This window comes from Cebus imitator, unplaced genomic scaffold (assembly GCF_001604975.1).
Source record: "Cebus imitator isolate Cc_AM_T3 unplaced genomic scaffold, Cebus_imitator-1.0 Scaffold786, whole genome shotgun sequence".
NCBI lineage: Eukaryota > Metazoa > Chordata > Mammalia > Primates > Cebidae > Cebus > Cebus imitator.
In genome coordinates this window covers 261,379-267,604 of record NW_016108101.1, presented here as the reverse complement: position 1 = coordinate 267,604, position 6,226 = coordinate 261,379, and positions in this window count along the sequence as shown.

Below are 6,226 nucleotides of genomic sequence, written 5' to 3'. Positions count from 1 at the left end.
GGGGTTTCACCATGTTGACCAGGATGGTCTTGATCTCTTGACCTCGTGATCCACCCGCCTCGGCCTCCCAAAGTGCTGGGATTACAGGCGTGAGCCACCGCGCCCGGCCTGTCCCCAAATTCTAAGGTTTGCTGACTGCTAAAGCTAAATTCTCTTTTATTTGTCCAACAAAATCTTGAAATGGTAATTAAGCTGGCAGGGGCCGGCTTATGACTGCTGTAATTTTGAACCAATTGTCTTGGATATTTGTAACAACTGTATTGTGATATGAAAATATGTGATTTTTCTTGGTGACAGAGCCATAGGTACTTCTCTTTCGCCTGTGGTTTGTTACCTATATTCATAAGTGAAAGATATGTTAGATTTCAGTTAGAATAGACTGGAATCGGAAATAATCAGAATGCAGTGTGTGTGGTACCAGTAAGGAATAGTTCATGCAACTTTTGTTTCTGTTACATATGTATGACATATAGGTGTTTCTGTTACCTGTGTATGACTTATGGGTGACAAACCGTGTCTGTTTACCTGAGCAGCCCCAGGGCTCAGCAGAGGAGGGGATCAAAGGAGCACACTAATGGAGAAAAGACGGAGCCTGTGCATTTTTTTTGCTTTTCAGGAGTTTAACCTTTAACAACTTGTAACCATTGATACTCAACTTTTACTCCTATTCCAGATGAAATGCTTTGTGCGCTGTGGCTCCCTTTCTAAAAGGCCCAACTATTTACTCAACAGCTCCCCGGTTACGAGGCCTATGGTCGGCTCAGGAGTCCTTCAGTTGTTCGGTGATACCAGCCTGTGACTTGACCTTACCTTCCTCCCTCTAACTGCAGTAACCTCTCCCTCCTTGTCTGTAGTTTCGCTTTCCGCCGTCTCAGTTACCCCCTTCAACCGCGGTCCAAAAATATTAAATGAAAATTCAAGTAATTAAAAAATTGATGTTTCAAATAACTCCCCTTTCTCAGTAGCGTCATGAAATCTCCCACCTGCCCGAGGATAGAGAAAACCGTTTGATTTAGCAGTGCTTGGTTTCACCTGGCTTGATTTTCAATGTTTAGTTTCTTCGAAATAAGGAAAAAGAAATTAAAGACGTTTGTAAAGAAGCGTCCTCACTCTCCTTTTCTTGTCAGATTTCCAGGTAGTTATTAATAGTTCTATCCCTGGGTCAGTAGGTTAAGTATTCGACAAGTGTGTCTGATGGCTGGAAGATTTTCCACACTTTGAAAACTGATGGATGCTGGCCCATTAACCATTTGATGTTTAATATTTAATGTATTAACGAGACGCACACATTATGAAATTATTTTAACTCTTTGATAGCTTTTTTTTTTTTTTTAGTATAATTGGCTTTCTTTGAAATCCTATGTATTTTTTAATGCTTTTAAAAATACAATTTTGGGCCGAACATGGTGGCTCACGCCTGTAATCCAAGCACTTTGGAGGCCAAGGCGGGCGGATCACCTGAGCTCGGAAGTTCAAGACCAGCCTGACCAACATGGTAAAACCACGTCTTAAAAAAAAAAAAAAAAAAAAAAATGCAGTTTTGAAAAGGGGTCCATGGGCTTCATGCTGGGGCCAGAGGGCTTCCTGGCAGCTAAAAGGTGAAGAAGCCCCGCGGAAATTCGCCATATCGGAGGAAACCCCCCCCGGTGCCCGCCATCCCCTTCAGCCGAAACGTCACTAATGAGGGGTTTGCGCTGGAGCGGGAGACCAGAGCAAGGTCTTTAAAGGTCTGAGGTGAAATTCCGGCAGGGCGCTCAGTCCAGCCTCTCCCACCCCACTGGGAACTCGGCGTCAACCAGAGCCGGCCCTGCCAGGCGACCCCAAGAGGCGCGGCCCTGCCAGGCCTAGGGGGCGCAGGAAGTGCGGCGGCGAGGCCCTCCAAGTAGGGCTCCTGCAGGCCACGCTGATGACCCACGGTGGAGGCCATTGGAGAGTTTTGAGACAAGAGGGAGGACCTTTTTTTTTTTTTTTTTTTTCTGATGGCGCGATCTGGGCTCGCACAGTTTACCAGGATCACAGGAACTGTGAGAGGCGCTCGAACCACAGCGACTCCATTTTGGGTGAGGGCTAGGAAAACGAGGCTGGGCCTTGCTGGGCTGCATTCCCAGAAAGTCAGGCATTCCTCGCCTCTAGATGTTTATGGTTAAGGGAACAGATTAATCATATTTACTAAACAGACCTAGACTTGGGAGTGTCCAGATGTTCCCATATCTGGAGAACAAAGGCATTCCTAAATTTTGCTTTAAAGACAATAATATGATTCTTACAAAATATAGTAATTAAGAAAATTAATCCTTTATCACACAGGCTTGTAGCAGAGCCCATCTCCCCATATATACGAGTATGGTACCTAGGGTGGACGCACGTTCCTCCTCTACCTTAGGAACGCCCCACTCTGTCTGTGGAGTAGCTGTACTTTCACCACTTAATTTTCTTAATAAACTTGCTTTTACTTTGCACTGAGGACTTGCCCCGAATTCTTTCTAACGTGAGATCCAAGAATTCTCGCTTGGGGTCTAAATCGGGACCCCTTTCCTGTAACATAACTGAAGCAGGAGCGGCCGCGAGAAAAGACCTCTCGGACACCAAACTAGAAAGGAAGGGGTTTTATTCTTACGACCCGGGAGCAAGGCTTTATGTTTTGTCCAAACGGCCAACCTCCCCTAACGAAGAGAAGCTCTGCTTTATATAGGCTTACGCTCTAGATATTACACCTGTAAGGATCTTAGGTTTACAGCCTTAGAAATTACGAGTCAAAGGGTCTTGGGTTTACAGCTTTAGAAATCACATATGAAAGGGTCTTGGGTTTACACTTTTAGGAATTACATGTGAGGGCCGGGCGCGGTGGCTCAAGCCTGTAATCCCAGCACTGTGGGAGGCGGAGGCGGGTGGATCACAAGGTCAAGAGATCGAGACCATCCTGGTCAACATGGTGAAACCCCGTCTCTACTAAAAATACAAAAAATTAGCTGGGCATGGTGGCACGTGCCTGTAATCCCAGCGACTCAGGAGGCTGAGGCAGGAGAATTGCCTGAACCCGGGAGGCGGAGGTTGCAGTGAGCCGAGATCGCGCCATTGCACTCCAGCCTGGGTAACAAGAGTGAAACTCTGTCTCAAAAAAAAAAAAAAAAAAAAAAGGAATTACATGTGAAAGGGTTCTGGTCTCCGGATGCAGGAGTGGGGTGGGGGTTGATCTTGTTTAAGTAAAAACAGTGTCTTCCAGATTCCCCCGTACCGCGCCTGCTATCTTATAGGAAGGTGATTTAGGAGGCGCCAGTAGGCCAGCCTTTTCTTCTATTGAAATGCAGTGTGGAGGTCAAGGGGGAGGTGATCCTAGATGCCTGGGTCTCCTTCCTCAATAACCACTACTGAGAAAAGAAGGTAGTGGGACAAGGGTGGATACAGAAAAATGCGTTTCCCTCCCTCTTCTTTCCAATTCTTCCAGGCTCAGTGCCACAAATGTCAGAAATTTGGTTATTAAAAACCTAGATCACTCTGGCTGATTCATGTCTAAATTTATGTTTGTCTAAATGTAAAGTTAAATGAGAACATTACTACTACTCAGCTCATAGGGTTTTCGAAATAAAATTATTCATGTAAATCACTGGGCCCACTCTTTTATTATAGTCAAAGGCCTAATATAATTTGGTTATTCATCTTAATTATTTTTTGATCCAACAATAATGTATTGAACATCTACTACTATGCACCCAGGATGACAGCAAGGGCCGGGGGAAAGAAAAAGAATAAAAGTGAACACCTGCTATGCACCATATTCTCTTAACATCTTTGTAAATGTTATTATTCTTACTAAAAGGCTTTTCCCCATTCCTTGCTTGACCAGCTCCTTTGTGTTTCCATTTTGCTGCTCACATGTCGACATGCTCCAGAAAGTCCTTCCTAAGACTCTTTCATGCCCTGGCATCTCTTGCTGTTATCATAACGCAGAGCACACTACTGTATGGTGATCTATCTCTCTATCCCATTTAATTTTTTTAATTTTTAAATTTTGTTTTTTTAGGTAGTCTCACTCTGTCGCCTAGGCTGGAGTGCAGTGGCGTGATCTCGGCTCACTGCAACCTCCGCCTCCCAGGTTCAAGGGATTTTCCTTGAGTAGCTGGGACTATAGGCAGGCATGTGCCACCACGCCCTGCTAATATTTTTGTATTTTTAGTAGGAGATGGGGTTTCACCATGTTGGTCAGGCTAGTCTCAAACTCCTGACCTCAAATGCTCTGCCCACCTTGGCCTCCCAAAGTGCTGGGATTACAGGCGTGAGCCACTGTACCCGGTCCCCATTCAATTTAGAGCTGAGTACAGGGAATGTTTCTTTTAGCCTTGATTCTGATCTGTTGTCAGGCATAAAGCGCAGATAAATTTTTATCAAATAAAATGGAGTGGGAAGAATTGAGCAGATGAAAGCTGGTAATACAGCACGACAAAGTAGAAATGCCAGCAATTCACTATTACGATGGAAAAGATGCTATTGTATAATTCCAGTTTTACTATATATGCTACTTACTGGTTTTAGTAAGGGCTCCATATGGAGTGGCCTAGGCCTCAGTTTTGTGGAGTAACTGAATTGTGTTTTTTTGTTTGTTTTTTCAGTTTTTCAGTGGCAAATTTAAAGATCTGGGAAATATGAATTATTTTTTCTAATTTCCAATAGAGCTTTATGCATCAATATGCTAATTAGGTAAACTGCAGTATCAGTAATTTCCATAAAATATCTCTAATTCTTTTTTTTTTTTTTTTAAGACAGGGTTTCACCATGTTGGTCAGGCTGGTCTTGAACTCCCGGCCTCAGGTGATCCACCCGCCTTGGCCTCCAAAGTGCTTGTATTACAGGCATGAGCCACCATGCCCGGCCTCTCTAATTCTTTTAAAAACCTTGGAAAATAGATATTAGTTCTTGCTTTGCTACTGAGGAAATTGTGGCTCTGGAAGTTTAAGCAATCATCCAAGCTTGGCATTATTTACTGCCAACTCTTACACCTCTTCATGGTTCCATACCAGGTCCAAATCAGCAACATGTTTTGCCTAGTTGGCTGTGACAGCTTGCAGTCTATTGCTCATGCATCAGCCATACACGCAAGTATCCACACACACACACACGCGCACACACACACACACACACACACACACACCAGCTTAGATTGTGCCACTTCTTTGCTCAAAACTCTGGTGGCACCAGGAGCAGTGGCTCAGGCCTGTAATGTCAGCACTTTGGGAGGCCGAAGTGAGCTGATCACTTGAGGTCAGGAGTTTGAGACCAGCCTGGCCAACATGGCGAAACCCCCTCTCTATTAAAAATACAAAAATTAGCCAGGCATGGCGACAGGCACCTGTAACCTCAGCTACTCAGGAGGCTGAGGCAGGAGAATCACCTGAACCTGGGAGGTAGAGGCTGCAGTGAGCTGAGATCACACCACAGCCCTCCAGAATGGGTGACAGAGGCTCCATCTCAAGGGGAAAAAAACAAAAACAAACAACAACAAAAAAACCCAACCCGAATGGCATCCCATTACTTTCAGAGAAAACTTACAAACTGCAAAATCCTTTCTTTTGTGGCCCCTATCTCTGCAATTATATCCACAATCCTTCTACCTCACCCTAATTCTAATTCTGCCATTTTTGCCTCCTTGTTCTTCCTATGTCAAGCACATTTTCACCTCATCTCTTTGTATTTGGTATTCCCTATGCTGAAATGCTTTCTTCTCAGATTAACATCTTTTATTCTTTTACCTCATTAAGAGCTCTGCTTTAATGTCATCTCATCAGAGGACATCCCTAACCATCCTGTCTGGAGAGCACCCACCTATACATCTCTACTTAAGGCCGCTTGTCACATACCTTTGTATATTTCCTATCCCCCTTGACTGCATCTAAAATATAAGCTATAAAAGGGTAGACACATGGCTGGGCACGGTGGCTCACGCCTGTAATTCCAGCACTTTCAGAATCTGGAATTTCAGAGGCTGAGGCAGGTGGATCACAAGGTAGGAGTTTGAGACCAGCCTGGCCAACATGGTGAAACCCCATCTCTACTGAAAATACAAAAATTAGCTGGGCATGGTGGCTGTTCCTGTAGTCCCAGCTACTCGGAAGGCTGAGGCAGAATTGCTTGAACCCAGGAGGTGGAGGTTACAGTGAGCTGAGATCAGAGACGGCGCCACTGCACTCCAGCCTGGGCAACAGACCAAGACTGTCTCAAACAAAAAAAGAAA